The sequence below is a fragment of the Rhinopithecus roxellana genome, chromosome 2, assembly GCF_007565055.1.
Source record: "Rhinopithecus roxellana isolate Shanxi Qingling chromosome 2, ASM756505v1, whole genome shotgun sequence".
Lineage (NCBI taxonomy): Eukaryota > Metazoa > Chordata > Mammalia > Primates > Cercopithecidae > Rhinopithecus > Rhinopithecus roxellana.
Window position 1 is genome coordinate 57,245,390 of NC_044550.1, and position 17,169 is coordinate 57,262,558.

Consider the following 17,169-nt stretch of genomic DNA (forward strand, 5'->3'; position numbering starts at 1 on the left):
TTTCAAGTATTTGGTTTGCAGATATTTTCTGCCAGTCTGTAGTTTACCTTTTCATCTTCTTCACGTGGGCTTTCATAGAGCAAAAGTTTTAAATTTTGATGATTTTCATCAGTTTTTCCTTTTATGGATTGTGCTTTTGGTGTCAAGAACGCTTTTCCTAGCTGGTATGAACTTTTGACTCATCCCTTAGAGACCCTCTAACATTGGTCATAATTTTGCAGCTTGAAGTAACTGTGTTAGGAATTGGGTTCAAATATCCTTTGCTTTGTTAACAACTAGACTATTGTTTTTTCCTTTCTCATATCTTTAGTTGGAGAATGGCATAGCTCTCTTTTCTTTCAGGCTGTCAGAGCTTTTCTGAAATGTTGCAATCCTGCTTCAGAATGGGGGCATCTGAATCTTGGCATTCATCCCAGTCAGAGCCTCTTTTGCCAATTCTTCCACCATTTCTGTAATTGTAACATGTAAAAGAACTCTTCATCCTGACCAGGAAGGATGGTGGTGAATGTGACAGTGGGGATTCATGGGTGAAGGATAAGTGGCTTTGACTGAGTCAGAAGCAGCAAACTTTGAGGGGTTTGTATTTCATGTTGAGCACATTCCCTTCGACCATAGTAATAGTGGAATATAAGGAAGTGGTTGAGGGTGAACTCTTTGACCTGATGGCCTGGTTTTTCATCCTGGCTCTTCCCCTGACTAGTTGTATAAGCACAGGCATGTTTCTTAATCTCTTCTTTCATCAGCTTCTTCAGTTGTAAAATGAAGATAATAATAATAGTAGCTATCTCATAGCGTTGTTCCAGGATTAAGTTGTTACATGTAAAGGACTTGGTATAGGGCCTGGTAACTGCTCATAGCTGTTAACATTTTTATTATTTCACCTCTTGCATCTGTCCTGTCACCTGAAGTGCTTTTTAAAATGCAGATTCCTGGATTTCCATTCCCAGGCCTTCCAAATCAGAATCTGAAGGGTTAGGGCCCTAGGAATTACATTTCAGAAAGATTCCCACATGGTTCTTAGGAATGCTAAAGTTTTTGAATAGTTACCTTGAGCCATTACTGTTCTCCATGGTAAGTGAGCTCTCTAGTCTTTCTTTAGAGATGTGGTTGGGTACTTCTACCAAAGCGCATACCTCCTCTGGTGAACACTTCTGGTGTTGCCAGAAAAAGCTAACCAAACTTTCTATGCAGAGTCAAGTTATGGCAGAACTGTGTATCTGGCTGGCTCAGTGGCATGCACACTGGGGTCAGGCGGATGTGAGACCATAGAATGCGATGGGTTCTATGACACACTAGAGCATGAATGTTATATTCAAAGGTCTCCAAATGAAATAAAACATAAACCTGTGGCCTGGATTCAGAATTCTGGCTGCCAATTTGTAATGGTTTTACATAGGTATGGAGCAGTGTCTTTAGGTGAGGTTGGGAGGGAGAATATAAATTTGCAAATCTCTTTGTCAATTTTCTTGTAAGTGCGCTACTCAAGGCCAATGTTTTTTCTACCAGCCTTTCTATTAGGGATTATTGTCCAGTGTAAATATTGCAAATTAAATTCTGGGGATAACCTTAGGCTATATAGATAGCAGTATATGCTTCCTTTTTCAAAAACAATAACTCTGTAGCACTTCTCCCACAAAGGATGTGGCAGAGAGCCACAGATAATCCCTCTCTGAGAGACTTAACTGATACTTTCTTTAAGCAGGAATAACTTTGATTAAAGTTACTGTTTTAAGTTAGAGGCTAGCTTTTGAGAATACAACTGACTTCTTTTTATAGTATGGTAGATGTGGCTGGGTGCAGTGACTTAATGGCTGTAATCCCAGCACTTTGGGAGGCCAAGGTGAGTGGCTTATCTGATGTCAGGAGTTCAAGACTGGCCTGGCCAACATGGTGAAAATAAAAAATTAGCCAGGCATGATGGTGGGTGCCTGTAATCCCAGCTACTAGGAAGGCTGGGGTGGGAGAAAAGGTTGAACCTGGGAGGCGGAGGTTGCAGTGAGCTGAGATCGCACCATTGCACTCCAGCCTGGGCAACAGAGGGAGACTCTGTCTCAAAAAAAAAAAAAAAAAAAAAAAAAATTACAGTGGACGTTCTCTTAACCAATCTATGTGGTTCCCCGGTTTACCAGTGCTTTCCATTCTCTCTGGAAAGTATATTGACTTCTGCCTACTCCCTGCTGAGTGTCCTTTCTGGTAGTCTATTTCTGGTGTGTGCTCAAGGTTCCAAACTTTTCCTCCCAGTGTTGAGTTGTGTGCATTTTTGCGGTAATTATATAGTTTCATTAAATAACATGTATAATGATGAAATATGTGTGTGAAAAGGAAATTGTTTATTTTGATGAAGTTGAATTCTTTGGAAAGACTAAAGGCAAAATTGTCATAAGATATTGGTGTCAAATTGGATGTGGAAGAGAGAACTCTAAATGACTGGGAAAGATGTTTACAATATGGAAAGATTCTACGCTGAATTGATTCATACTGAGGTTTTTCTCACCTTCAAGTAACCTAAATGGGAAGTTAGGTTTATGTAAGAAATACAACTTTGAACTTCAATCAGTAGACCTGTACTTAAAGAAATAGCCTTGGCCTATGTGAAAATGTTGGCAAATAAATTTGCTTTTTTAAGTTTCATGATTAAATATTTAAAGTAGGAACATATGTATCATTAAAAAAAAATCATTATGTACCTTAAATGGTATTTTCTCTTAAATTACAAGCCATCATCCCAATTGCAATAGGATTTCTGTAGTTCCATCCCACAGAGCGATATTGCTGATAAAATAACAGTAGCTAACCAAGACTAGCCTGCAGCCAACTTGGGAAGAGGATCTCTTGTTAGAGAAAACAGTGCTTTCAAAAGCAGAGTATCCAGAAATACCTTAAAATTTTTTTTTAAGTTTGATCCTTTCATTTTATACCTTAGTTCTACCTAGTTTTAGCTTTTCAAATACTTAGATATAAGTAAGTATACATTTCATAGAACGGTAAAATCGACATTTTATCTTCCTGTGAAAAATTTCTCATTAAATGGTGCTTATTCAATATAAAGTGATTCGTTTTTAAGCCCAAAGGTGTTCAGAATACTCTACAGCAGTAACATTGGGTGTAATAAACTATCCTTACTTCAGACGTGTGAGACATGAACTGATAGTTTTTTTATATAAGATCCTAGTGGTAAAAATAAGTTTAGAAAATAAAAAATATTAACAGTCAGCTTATATGGCCAAATCTTTGTTCTGCTCCCATTGTATTTTCTGGGTGTGCTTTGCTCTCCTGAGTCAGGCAGGCTGCCTTGCTGCTTAGGTTATTCCCAGACTTTTCAGGGCTCCAGGAGCATGAACCTCTATGGCTTCCCGGCCCAATGTTCCCCCTAGGCAGTGATGTTGAAGGTAGAACAGACAAGACAATTTGGATAAACAACTACATAAAAATTTTCCTTATCTTGACTTTGGCTCCAGTCCACGAGTGAGACACAGTAGAATAATATTCTTGTGCTTTTTGAGTATGTACGTACCCACTAAAGCTAACCAATGAGTCATCAGCAGACTACTTGATGAAGCTAGTGTGGTTACTTTTCTCTAGGGTGTTCGTCTCTTCCCACTAAGGATTTTTTTAAGATATGCTACACTGGTTTTTAGACCCTCTCTCGCATTAGTAACAAAAAGACTAGTTAGAGATCATTATTTGTTACCTGTGATGGTAAGTACCCAGGAATATTTGTTGAATGAATGAATTGGTTTGCCAATCTCAACAGACTTGTATTTGCTAATAACCCTGAGTGAAGAGGGACATTATCAGTTAGGTTAATAAAGCATTAAGTTGAGAGTGGGAATGTTAATGCAGGCATAATGTAGTAAAATTGCCTGGCCTAAGCTGGTAATTGGAGTTTAGCCACTGCATATACATTTTTACAGTCCTTTATGTTTCTTTCTCTTTTCCATCAAAAGAGCTCATTCTTTTGAGACTCATGTCTGTGTCATCACAATCCAATAATATTCATTAAGCTCCTGCATGCTGAGTACTGCTGGGTTTCATCCCTTTTAATGAGTGTGAACGTTTAGGTTGAAGGATAGGCTTTTATGCAATACTGCTTTGTCCTGGAAGGAGTAATCTGTGAGTACACATGATTTTGGCACACTGTTTTCCTCAGTTCAGTGAGCTAATTAGATCAATCACATATTTTTGTTGGCAAGCTCTGGCTGCCTCTTTAAAACAAGGGGTAAATCAGCTTGCCTTTATGCTGGGAGATGTTATCAGACCTGGGCTCTGTTGGTAGTAGCCATCAGTGGGTTCTTTTATCTTGATTTTGTAAAAAGTTGCTCCTTTACACAATAGATGTTTAAGCTCCATGATTCCTTGCTAATTACTTTTGTCACTTACTAGAGTACGCCTTTTCAGTCACCAAGCATTGCTTATACAGAGTACAATTGAGACAGCCAAGTAAAAAGGTATCCCCGGAGAATCTCTGACTGGCATGTGCGCTGGGAGGATAGGGTGGAGCCTTGGGAAGTTCACACCATTTGCATTGTTGCGGGGGAGCCTGGCCTCTCCTTTCCTGTGAAAAGGAACCTATCTCACTTTGTTGAGAGGTTTTCTTTTTTTTCTTTTTTGCCCAATAAATTCTGTTCCCCTTCACCCTTCAAAGTATATGTGTGGCTAACTTTTCCTGGTTGTGTGACAAGAACCCAGTTTTTTCTACACCACAGTGTTGTGTGTGTGGTGCTTTGTTTTGTGCTGCTCTTGGTTAGGTTTTTAAACAATGCTTTAAAAATAAGTAATTGTACAAAACAACATTTAAGGAAATCAAAATACAAGGAAACATGTTTTTGTCCAGTCCTTGGTGAGATGTGACTTGTCCCCTCCACATCCCCCCTCTTTTTTTATTCCCAGTATTAAGTATTTGTAAGCTCTCTTAATTTTCCCTTCAAAGTGGTTTTGGTTTGTCCAACTCTTTGCTATCACCTGGCTTAGTCCCTCATCACCGTACTACCTGCTTTGACTGCAGTATTTTCTCTCTCTCTCAACGGCCTCTTTTGCCTCATGCCAGCTTATCCCATGTTTCTCTGCCAGACTCATTTCCTTACATCCCTCTTTTGTTGTATAGTGACTTTGCTCAAAATTCTTTATGAGCTCCCATTTGCCTCATGAACTAGGCCCTGACTCTCTTGCCTGGCTGTCATTACTCGGTTCCATGCACTCTGTCAGTGGCAGTTCCTGCTCCTCAAAAGGTAGTTGTCTGCCCAGGGGCAGTATTGTTTTCTGCTCCCTACAGCATGGCACCATGGTTAAGAGCATGGGCACTGGAACAGATTTGCTTGCGATCAAATGCTGGTTCAGCCACTTACCTTAGGAAGCCAACCTCTCTGTGCCTTAGATTTCTCATCTATAAATTGGGCATAATGCTAGTTCATCCTTCATATACTTATGAGGTATGAGTTGTGTAATGTATCTGACACATAGTAAGAATTTAGCAAAAGGGTGAACTGTTGTTATTATGTTGCCTAAAATGCCCTTCTAATAATTATGTTAGCACTTATGTATTGCTACTATGTGTCAGATAGGCACTGTCCTGAAACTATTTCCTTTATGAATTTGTTTAGCTCTTACAATAACTCCATGAGGAAAGAACTGGTACCCCATTTTATAGATGAGAAAACTGAGGCACAGAGTTGGAGTGACTTGCCTAACCTCATCCAGCAGGGTGGCAGGGCTAAGATTTGAACCTAGGAAATCCAGCTCTAGAGTCTGTGCTCTTAAGCACTGTACTATAAACCTAAATTCTCCTTGTGTGATAAACATCCTGTCAAGTGAACCCCCTCCAAAACTCTATGTTTAGCTCCCCCTCAGCCCATAGTGATGGCTCCCTGAACTCCTAATGCATTTAATAGGCATAAAAAAGCTAAAACCTTCATTGTTTTGTATCCTGCAGTCCTGTATATATATATTATATTATATTATATTTATATTATAATTATAATTATATTTATTTATATTTATATTTATAATTATAATTATAATTATTGCATGCTATAATAGAGAATTTGGAATATGGAGACACCAAAGAATAAAATACAATACACCTGGAGATAACTACTATTCACAGATTATCTGTGTTCCTAAACTTATTTGTAAATATCATACATATATCTTTCATAATATAAGGCATTATACATACACATATTATACATAATTATGGTCATGCCATGTATATAATTTTGCATCTTGCATTTTTTGCATAATATTATAGTGTGAGCATTTGCCTATTGTTAAATATTCTAAGTCACCATTATAATGAATATAAACAATTTAATTTGTTATTTAGTCTGTAGTGGACGTATTGTTTCCTTCCAGTTTTTTATAACTACAAACATTTCTACAACTAAATGGATCAAAGATTGTGGCTTAAAAAAGACTTCTGGTATGTTTGCAAAATTGCCTTTCAACAGATTGTATCTATTTATTACTTCTTCTGTAGTGGAAAACTCTAGGGTGTTTCAAGGCACCCATTGTGAAAATTTTGATGCATCTTTACTAATGTGATAGATGATTTAGGGCAAGCGTCATGGCTCAAATTGCACTGAACCAAAGTGCTTAGGTAATAAGCACATGGTACTCCATGAGTACTCATTTGGTTAATTTTCAATAGTGATGTGGTGGGATTTGTAGAATTCTAAGATTTAGAAACTGGAGGAGATGGGACAAAATCATTTACTAAAGCTCCATATTTTGAAGATAAAGTGAGACACGGAGTAGTGAAGTAACTGTCCAAGTTTGTATAGCTGGTTGGGGCAGAGTAAGTATTATGTTTCTAGTTTTCAAGCTCTGATTGTTTTCACTATGTCACATTGTTTTTCACTTACCTTAACCCATTCACCCCGGTCTGGCCTCACTTACAGTGAGACATAGCTGCCCAAACTTGGAGGTGCAGCTTATGACCATATATCAAAATAATCAATGTTTTCAACACTTTGGGTCTAAGATACAGGGATTCTGATTAACCTCACTAAACAGTCCAACTTTGTCATTATTTAATTTCTCCTTTACCTGCTTAGAGTTTCCCAGGTGCCAATGTTTAAGATCAAATGGAGGGAATGTGAAGATGGGGACCTGAAATATGGCCTGTCCCTCACAGACTGAGACCTTAGACCCTGTGATGCTGTTTGGTGCTTTGTACTTGGAAATAGGATTCTTAGGGGTTATGGGTTTAAGTGGTAGTTGCAATGTCTGGCTCTGTGGCCTTTCCCCTCTACTACCATGGTATTGAGAAAAGAAATCAATGGAAGCTGGCTCAGCTTGACTTAATCTTGCACCTGGAACCAGTTCTCTGAGCTGTCATCTTAATATAGCCCTGCTCTGCAGGTTCAGAGGTGTGGAAATTGGGAGGTTGAGCCCAGGAGTTTGAGACCAACCTGGGTAACATAGGGAGACGCCGTATCTATAAAAAATACAAAATTAGCCAGGTGTGGTAATGTGCAACTGTAAAGCTACTTGGAGAGGCTGAGGTGAGAGGACCACTTGAGCCCTGGAGGGCAAAGCTGCAGTGAGCTGTGATTGTGCCACTGCACTCCAGCCTGGGCAACACAGTTGGACTCTGTCTAAAAACAAGAAGTGTGGAAATCCTCACTGCCCTCACTATTTTTACATTTCCCCAAAGAGCAGTTGGTTTCCTAGAAAGGTCTGGGTAGCATGCATTAATATTTCTATGTATTGATAATGTGGAATGAAAAGTAAATGCAATGACTTTTTGCAGTTTAATCTTTCTTTGATATTGTGATAATTAACCCATAGAAAGGTTAGTAGTTTCAAGGCAGAACATACAAGTTAAATTCATACCCACCCATATTGCTAATAAGATTGACTAAAATTTCCAAGGCAAGATATTTCCTTATCCTTCTTAGTTTTCAGAATAACCTACCTATATCACTCCTCCTGTCCTTAACAAAGAACAGAGGATGTAACTAGTTGATTATAAGAATTATTTTGAATTAAAATTTCCCTATTAAAAAAATTGAAAAAGAAACCTGCTTTGAAAAATGTCTCACCTTCAGGGAAAGGTGAATGCCTGAATGCTGTTATGCTGTTTATTATGCTTTTGGATGAGAAACTCAACAAGTATTTCTTAAGGGCCTATGTGATGGTTAATTATAAGTGTCAACTTGACTGGATTAAGAGATATCTACATAGTTAGTGAAGTGTCACTTCTGGGTGTGTCTGTGTGGTGTTCCCAGAGGAGATCAGTATGTGGGTTGGTGGACAGACCAGTGGGGTAGATCCGCCCTGAGTGTGGATATGGAACATCCAATCTGCCTAGAGGCCCAGATAGACAGAAAAGGCAGAGAAAAGGTGATTTCCTCTGTCTCTCTCTCTCTCTTTCTCCTGAAGCTGAGACACTCTTCTTTTCCTGCCCTTTGACATCAAACTGCAGGCTCTCCAGCCTTTGGACTCCAGTATTTATACCAGCAGCCCCCTCTACCCCACTCTCAGGTTCTCAGGCCTTTGGCCTTAGACTAAGAATTAACATTGGCTTTCCTGGTTGTGAGGCTTTTGGACTTGGACTGAGCCACACGACTGGCATCCAGTGTCTCCAGTTTGCAGATGGGTTCCTATGGGACTTCTTGGCCTCCATAATTGCGTGAGCTAATTCCCCTAGTAAGTACTCTCTTGTCTATCTGTCTGTCTGGAGAACTCTGACTGATACAGACTATTATGTGATACTCATTGTGTAAGGCACTGGTGATGTAGCAGTGAACAAAATGTAGACCTTGCTTTCACGGAGTTTGTAGTCTTGAGGAACAAAAAGACAAGTTCTTCTGGGAATTCTTCCTAGTAATGGAGACATCTAGGCTGAGACCTGAGGAGTGAGAAATCTCAGTTACCCAGGCCTGAAGAATATGCCTACCATGATTGGATCTGGAAATGGGAAAGTGGGGATTCAGTATTTGACTTGACTGTTAATGTGGATGTACACATGCAACATGTTAAAGAAGGAGAACCATGAGAATATTTAGGTTTAATAACAGAGTCTTTATCTCAAAAAATGTTTTCTGCTACTTTAGAGCCTAAATCTTGTTTCGTCAGTTGGGCTGGCCTCAAGAGGTAGGGGGAGATTGAAGGTCTCAGGTTCCACTCACAAAGACATTCTCTTTGGTCCCCACTTCATCGGTTCCAGCAGCACCCGCCACCCCCTGCCTTGCTACTTGTTCCTTAGTTTGAAAACTGCATGGTGGTTTTTCTCTAGGTTGGCAGTTCTGATTAGAGTGGATTACTGCTACTTGGAAACCAGGAGAGAACAGTGTGACATGCTTTTGTGCAGTGGTACCCTTGATTGGCTGTATCTTGTCCCCTGAAGAGTTGTCATAAAGGACTATAGGCCATCAATTGCTACTGTATGTGTGAGCAGTGGCAGAAATACCTGCAGATACAGTGCTGGTGATATGTTAGAAAGAAGGTATGTCTGAAACAGTCAAGACACACTTCTCTATTTTAGTGTGTAAATGGTTGCTCCAAGAGAAAAGCCACCCTGCAGAGAGGCCATAGGCTCACAGAAAGGTAAGGCTTAAGCTATAAGATCATCTAGTCTAATGTTCTTAAAACTTTCTTAAACACTCTTTTCTTCCCCCCAACAAAACCTTCTGTGGAAATCCAGAATATAAATTTGATAAAACGCAGTGAATTGACACCTTAGAGAGTTTTAATATTCACCATTTTAAAAAATATGTGAAGCACCGCTCCTCTCCAAAGCTCTTGGATTCTGGTAGACACAGATGGAAAAATAGCTCATAGTAATGGCTCACTTTTATCAGTACTTGCAGTGAGAAAGACTCAGTGCTGGGCTGGGCGCAGTGGCTCATGCATGTAATCTCAGCACTTTTGGAGGCTGAGGCGGGTGGATCACCTGAGTTCAGGAGTTCGAGACCAGCCTGGCCAACATGGTGAAACCCCGTCTCTACTAAAAACATAAAAATTAGCCGGGCATGGTGGCGGGTGCTTGTAATCCCAGCTACTCGGGAGGCTTAGGCAGGAGAATCACTTGAACCTGGGAGGTAGAGGTTGCCGTGAGCCTAAATCACACCAATGCACTCCAGCCTGGGCCACAGAGTGAGACTCCCTCTCAAAAGAAAAAAAAAAAAAAGATTGTACTGAGCACTTACCCCCAGTGTCACATTTAATCTCCCCTGCAGTCCCATGAGGTAGGCACCATTATGATCACCTCTATTTTACAGATGAGGCGTTAAGCTTAGAGTGGTTTAATGTCCTGCTGAAGGTTACATGGCTAGTAAGTGCTAGAACTTGTGCTTGAATCTGGGTCTCTGTAACTAACCACTCAATGCCTTTAATTAATAATCTAGTGGACTCTTATCACTAGATGCCACAAGTTCATGCCAGCACCAGCACTGGGACCCAGGAATTCATACCCCTGGTCTAGTATTCTTTGTGCTACACCAAAATAGATAACTGCTTTGGAAATATCAGAGTAATATTTAATAAGTGAGCTAGTTCCATGGAAACAGTTTTATCAGAGGCCTTTGAACCACAGTGACTCCATTTTGAATAGGAGCTGGGTAAAATAAGGCTGAGACCTGCTGGGCTGCACTTCTAGTGAATTAGGCATTCTAAGTCACAGGATAAGACAGGAGGTCAGCACAAGTTATAGGTTATAAAGACCTTGCTGACAAAACAGTTTGAGGTGAAAAAGCCAACCGAAACCCACCAAAACCAAGATGGCAATGAAAGTGACCTCCGGTTGTCCTCACTGCTACACTCCCATCAGCACCATGACAGTTTACAAATGACATGGCAATGTCAGAAAGTTACCCTATATGGCCGGGCACAGTGGCTCACGCCTGTAATCTGAGCACTTTGGGAGGCTGAGCCAGATAGATCACCTGAGGTCTGGAGTTCGAGACTAGCCTGGCCAACATGGCACCACCCTGTCTCTACTAAAAATGCAAAAATTAGCCAGGTGTGGTGGTGCACACCCGTAATCCCAACTACTTGGTATTAGAAATGCAAAGTGCTTGTTCCCCAGTGCCATAAAGAAATAGCACTCGAACATAAATTTAATTTTCTCAGCAGGGCAACTTTTACTTTCTGCAGAAAGGGTGCCCCTCACAGGTGGAACAATGGCGAGAGCACACCTGGACAGGGGAGGGGCAGGAGTTCTTTTTCCTGACGCAGGTATTCCCTACTGCTGTGTTGTTCCCCTATTGGCTAGGGTTGGACTGCACAGTCTAAACTAATTATGACTGGCTATTTTAAAGAGGGCAGGGGCATGAGCCAGAGTGGTGGGGTGAATAGTTTGGCAGGAAGGACAGTTAGGAACAGGTAACTAAAGGTGACTTAGGTCAGAGCAGGTGATCGGGATGAGTTAGGACAGAGCAGGTGACCAGGGGAACAGATGTGAACTACTGATTTGGACTGGTGGGAAAGTATTTACTGAAACTAGAAGCAAGTGGGCGAAGAGAACCAGGAAGTTAAACTTTAAAATGGAGAATCAAAGAATAAGAGAGATGAACATACTGACATACTGATTCTTTGAAGAGAAACTTGGGGTTCACTATATTTAACATTGGGAGGCTGAGGCTGGAGAATTGCTTGAACTTGGGAGGTGGAGATTGCAGTGAGCCAAGATCACACCACTGTACTCCAGCCTGGGCGACAGAGCGAGACTCTGTCTCAAAAAAAAAAAAAAAGTTACCCTATATGGTCTGAAAAGGGAAGGAACCCTCAGCTCTGGGAATTGCCTATGCCTTTCCCAGGAAACTCATGAATAATCCACCTTTTGTTTAGTATATAATAAAAAAATAAGCATAAAAATGGTCAATCAGCCACCCTCAGGGCTGCGCTGCCTATGGAGTAGCCATTCTTTATTCCTTTACTTTCTTACTAAACTTGCTTTCACTTTACTGGATGGACTCACCTTGAATTCTTGCACAAGATCTAAGAGCCCTCTTTTGGGGTCTGGATCGGGACTCCTTTCTGGTAAGTTTCCTTAAAAAAAAAATGTAGTATGGGACACATGTTGTTTTTTTAATGTAGCTTAAAAAAGACTAGCCTGTAGTCTTTGAAAGAGAAATAGGTATGTGTTAAAGTAATGGGGAAAATCTCTCCTTCCTTCTCTTTTCTCCCTTACTCTCTACTTTTGTAATCAGAAGATTTAGACTTGAAAATCTTTAAATAGGGTTTATTTTTGAAAGAACAAGTGAGTGACAGGATTATTTTTCTTGTTCTCCAGGTTGTTGGTATTTATTTGTTTGCCTGTTTATATTTTTAAGTTTTTTATTTTTAATTTTTGTGGGTACATAGTAGGTGTATACATTTATGGGGCACATGAGCTGTTTTGATACAGGCATGCGATGTAAAATAATCACATAATAGATAATGGGGTATCCATCCCTCAAGCATTCATCCTTCATGTTACAAACAATCCAATTGTACTCTGACTTTAAAATGCACAATTAAGTTATTATTGACTGTAATCACCCTGCTATGCTATCGAAGAGTAGGTCTTATTCATTCTTTCTATTTTTTGTACCCATTAGCCATCCCCACCTCCTCCTGAAAACCTATGTGTGTATTTTTAAATTAGCCAGATTACCTAGTAGCCTCATATGAAGGATAAAGAGTTTTAAAATGGTAATGTAAGTACGTAGAGTAAAAGCTAGTTTTTGTGTTCATTCTTAAGATTGGTTTGGGGTCATTTAGAACTATTAAAGGTGGAATATTAGAAAATATTGATTGAACTTACTGAAGCAGCTTTGGTGTGTTTTCGTTAGTTTGTCTAGCAAAGTAATATTCTTTACTGGTTTTTGAAGGCTTGTACCATTTGCAAGGTTTCTGAATTTAAAAAACTAGTATTTTCCCTCTCTCTAAGTGTCTTTAATAACCTTAGATATGTAGTTTCTTAGTTGATGGATACTGGTGGTTCTAGTTGCTTGACATCCTGGGATGCACAGACTCTGAGGTGGAGATTTACGTGCAGGAGTTTGTTAGGGTACGTTCTCTGAATCAGCACCTGTTGGGGAGAGAAGGAGGACTGTGCAGAGGATGATGGTAGACTGCCATCAAGTCCTTTCTAAGGCCTAGGCTGACCCTACAGGAAACTCTGAAACTGGGTTGACCCCCTCAGGGTTGTCCTGAGTTGGCATTGGGGGCAACATCCTCCTTTAGTCATGGATATGAACTGCCCTTAAGGGGGAGGGCTTAATCATGGGCAAAGCAGCCCTCTTTGGCAGAGGGAAACTTCTGGAGAGGGCTGACAGCCAACAGCACTCTTAGCAGCTGGGAGAATAAATTTTTTGGTCCTGGAGGGATTTAGGGGGACCTGAGAACATCCATTACAGTGCTATTAATGCTTGAAATTTAGTAAAAGGGTAGGGGAAGTGGACAAAAGGTCATCAGATAATCTCTGTGTGATGAACATAGTGTTAAGGTAGATAAGTAATTGTGCAAGTATAAGATTCAATGCCATCCCCATCAAAATACCAATGACTTTCTTCACAGAATAGGAAAAAACTACTTTAAAGTTCATATGGAACCAAAAAAGAGCCTGCATTGCCAAGACAATCCTAAGCAAAAAGAACAAAGCTGGAGGCATCATGCTACGTGACTTCAAACTATACTACAAGGCTACAGTAACCAAAACAGCATGGGACTGGTACCAAAACAGAGATAGACCAATGGAACAGAACAGAGGCCTCAGAAATAACACCACACATCTACAACCATCTGATCTTTGACAAGCTGACAAAAACAAGAAATGGGGAAAAGATTCCCTATTTAATAAATGGTGCTGGGAAAACTGGCTAGCCATATGTAGAAAGCTGAAACTGGATCCCTTCGTTACGCCTTATACAAAAATTAATTCAAGATGATTTAAAGACTGAAATGTTAGACCTAAAACCATAAAAACCCTAGAAGAAAACCTAGGCAATACCCTTTAGGACATAGGCATGGGCAAGGACTTCATGACTAAAACGCCAAAAGCAGCAGCAACAAAAGCCAAAATAGACAAATGGGATCTAATTAAACTAAAGAGCTTCTGCACAGCAAAAGAAACTACCATCAGAGTGAACAGGCAACCTACAGAATGGAAGAAAATTTTTGCAATCTACTCACCTGACAAAGGGCTAATATCCAGAATCTACAAAGAACTTAAACAAATTTACAAGAAAAAATCAAACAACCCCATTAAAAAGTGGGCAAAGGATATGAACAGATGCTTTTCAAAAGAAGACATTTATGCAGCCAACAGACACATGAAAAAGTACTTATCATCACTGGTCATCAGAGAAATGGAAATCAAAACCATAATGAGATACCATCTCACACCAGTTAGAATGGTGATCATTAAAAAGTCAGGAAACAACCGATGCTGGAGAGGATGTGGAGTAATAGGAATGATTTTACACCGTTGGTGGGAGTGTAAACTGGTTCAACCATTGTGGAAGACAGTGTGGCGATTCCTCAAGTATCTAGAACTAGAAATACCATTTGACCCAGCGATCCCATTGCTGGCTATATACCCAAAGGATTATAAATCATGCTACTATAAAGACACATGCACACGTATGTTTATTGTGGCACTACTCACAAGAGCAAAGACTTGGAACCAACCCAAATGTCCATCAATGATAGACTGGATTAAGAAAATGTGGCACTGATAATCATGGCGCCCCTCAGAACCACTGTGTCACTGTGGAGCCTCCTGAGGGGTTCTGCAGGCGTGGAAAAGGTCTGTTTCCGGGCTCGAATCCAGCCCTGGCATGGTGGCCTGCTCCAACCGCTACCTTGCTCTTTCGAGGTGGGGCTGCCATGCTGCCAGTTCACCTCCGAGGCCGCAGAATCTGGTAGCCCAGAGACCAAGAAACCTACATTTATGGATGAAGAAGTTCAAAGCATACTCACGAAAATGGCAGACTTGAACTTGCAGAAGACTTTTAAACCAGCTGTGCAAGAACTGAAGCCACCAACCTATAAGCTAATGACTCAGGCACACTTGGAAGAGGCTACAAGACAGGGAGTTGAGGCAGCTGAAGTACGATTAAAAATGCCACCGGTTCTGGAAGAGTGAGTACCAATAAATGATGTGTTAGCTGAAGATACGATTTTGGAAGGAACAGAAACAACCAAATATGTGTTTATTGATATATCATATAGCATACCACACCGGGAGCATTTTTTTGTCGTTAGAGAACCAAGTGGCACACTACACAAAGCCTCTTGGGAAGAACGGGACTGGATGATACAAGTTTATTTCTCAAAAGAAGGTCGTAAAGTTTTGACACCAATAATTTTCAAGGAAGAAAATCTTAGGACTGTGTATAGTCAGGACAGGCATGCTGATGTCCTCAATCTCTGCTTTGCCCAGTTTGAGCCAGATTCCACTGAGTATATCAAGGTTCATCACAAGACCTATGAAGATATAGATAAAAACGGAAAATATGACCTTTTATGTTCAACAAGATACTTTGGTGGAATGGTGTGGTATTTTGTAAATAATAAAAAGATTGATGGTTTGCTGATTGACCAGATTCAGAGAGATTTAATCGATAATGCAACCAGCTTGGTCCAGCTGTATCAAATACTCCATCCAGACGGCCAGTCGGCTCAAGAGGCCCGGGATCAGGCTGCTGAGGGAATAAATTTAATCAAGGTCTTTGCAAAAACAGAAGCACAGAAGGGAGCCTATGTAGAACTAACACTGCAAACTTATCAAGAAGCACTCAGTCGCCATTCTGCAGCTTCCTAAAAAGTTTTTCAAAATACATTTATTTTACTAAATACTGACTACATTTCTCTGTTAATATGGAGCTAAACGTTAAAAAATGGCCTGATTAAAAGGTATCAATTTGTAGTTCTCCCTACAAAGCAAAAATTGTTACCCTACTCACTTTTCTAGGCTACAAGGATATTTGAGTGCCTGGTCATGAATTTCTCGAATCATGTTAGATGAGTGTACAGTTAAAAAGTATGGTTATTTTTTGTGTTACCAAATAGGGTAAATGGTAATTTAGAAGGACCCCAGCTTAATGAGGTCAGAGGAACAGAGGTTTCACATCCTGACTCCAGAAATGGGTAGCTGCTAGATAAAATTGGGGCAAGACCTGTGGAATGATGCAATGAGGTCAAGAAAAAGGGTTTAGAGAATTACAGAATGGATGTTCAGCTCTAAGAAAAATGTGATTGACAGCATTTGAAAATGCAGATTTAGTTATGCAAAGAAAAGAGTGGGGCTGATCCCTAGGCAAGGTGTAGTTTCAGCTCAGCCTTCTAAAACTAGAAGCCTATTTTCATTACTGAGAAAGGAAACAGAAGTATCTTCCATTAATTCAGAAGGTTTTATGAGATACGGTCTAATAGCATGAAAAAATCAAAGCCCATGTCTGTTTTAGTTAACAAGGAAAACACAGTGATTTAAATGCTGCACATAAACTCTTCTTAAGATGATGTGGGCATTATGCTCCCAGTGGTCCACAGTATTTACATATAAAAATCTAAGAAATTTCTCATAGTCCAAAGCACTGTGGTCAGGGTAGCAATCAATACCTATATATAATAATGATCTGTTTAGTCAGGTAAATGGAAAGTATTGCAGTCAATCATCCAAAATATCTTCATCCAGATTGATATCTGTTGTGTCAATATCTTCTAATTCCAAATTATCCAAATCTACTTCTAGTTCCAGTAAACTCTGCAAACCAAAGAGGGTAATTAAGTTTTACAGTACTGTTAAAGGAAAGTTATCCGTGGGTTCATGATCCAAAGTAAGAACTAAAATTTTCTTAATAGTCAAAAAAAGCATCTTCCCATTTCAAAGCCCCTGCTCTGAAACTTGATTCTGTCACTTAAACCACAGAGGCCTATGTACTCTCCAAATATTAATGGGGAGGAGGATGGGGTAGAGGGAGGTTTGAGTATGATGTCTGACCTACCTTTTCTTCTTTGTTGGCTGTGTGGGAGGCCACAATAACTGGAGTAGGAGAAGCAGGTTTCCCATCAAGTTCCTGAAACCCCAAGTGAAGATATGTATGAAGACAAGGGAATCTACTCAGGAATTTAAAGTTTTCCCCCAAGAGAAGGATGATCAGAATTAGGAAGTGGGAGATGATGTTTAAAAGTGAATCATCTCAGCCAAATTTATCACATGAAGTACTCTGCTGACCTGTT

At 40.0% G+C, this 17,169-nt stretch overlaps 1 protein-coding gene and 1 pseudogene across 2 annotated transcripts in view; both read left to right on the forward strand.

The window, feature by feature from the left end:
• FAM160A1 (family with sequence similarity 160 member A1) overlaps positions 1-17,169 on the forward strand; it is a 275,216-nt gene that overhangs the window by 132,381 nt on the left and 125,666 nt on the right. The window lies entirely within an intron of this gene.
• LOC104669521 lies at positions 14,669-15,783 on the forward strand (annotated as a pseudogene). Its single transcript, XR_004053185.1, has one exon. The product of XR_004053185.1 is annotated as a 28S ribosomal protein S22, mitochondrial pseudogene (transcript).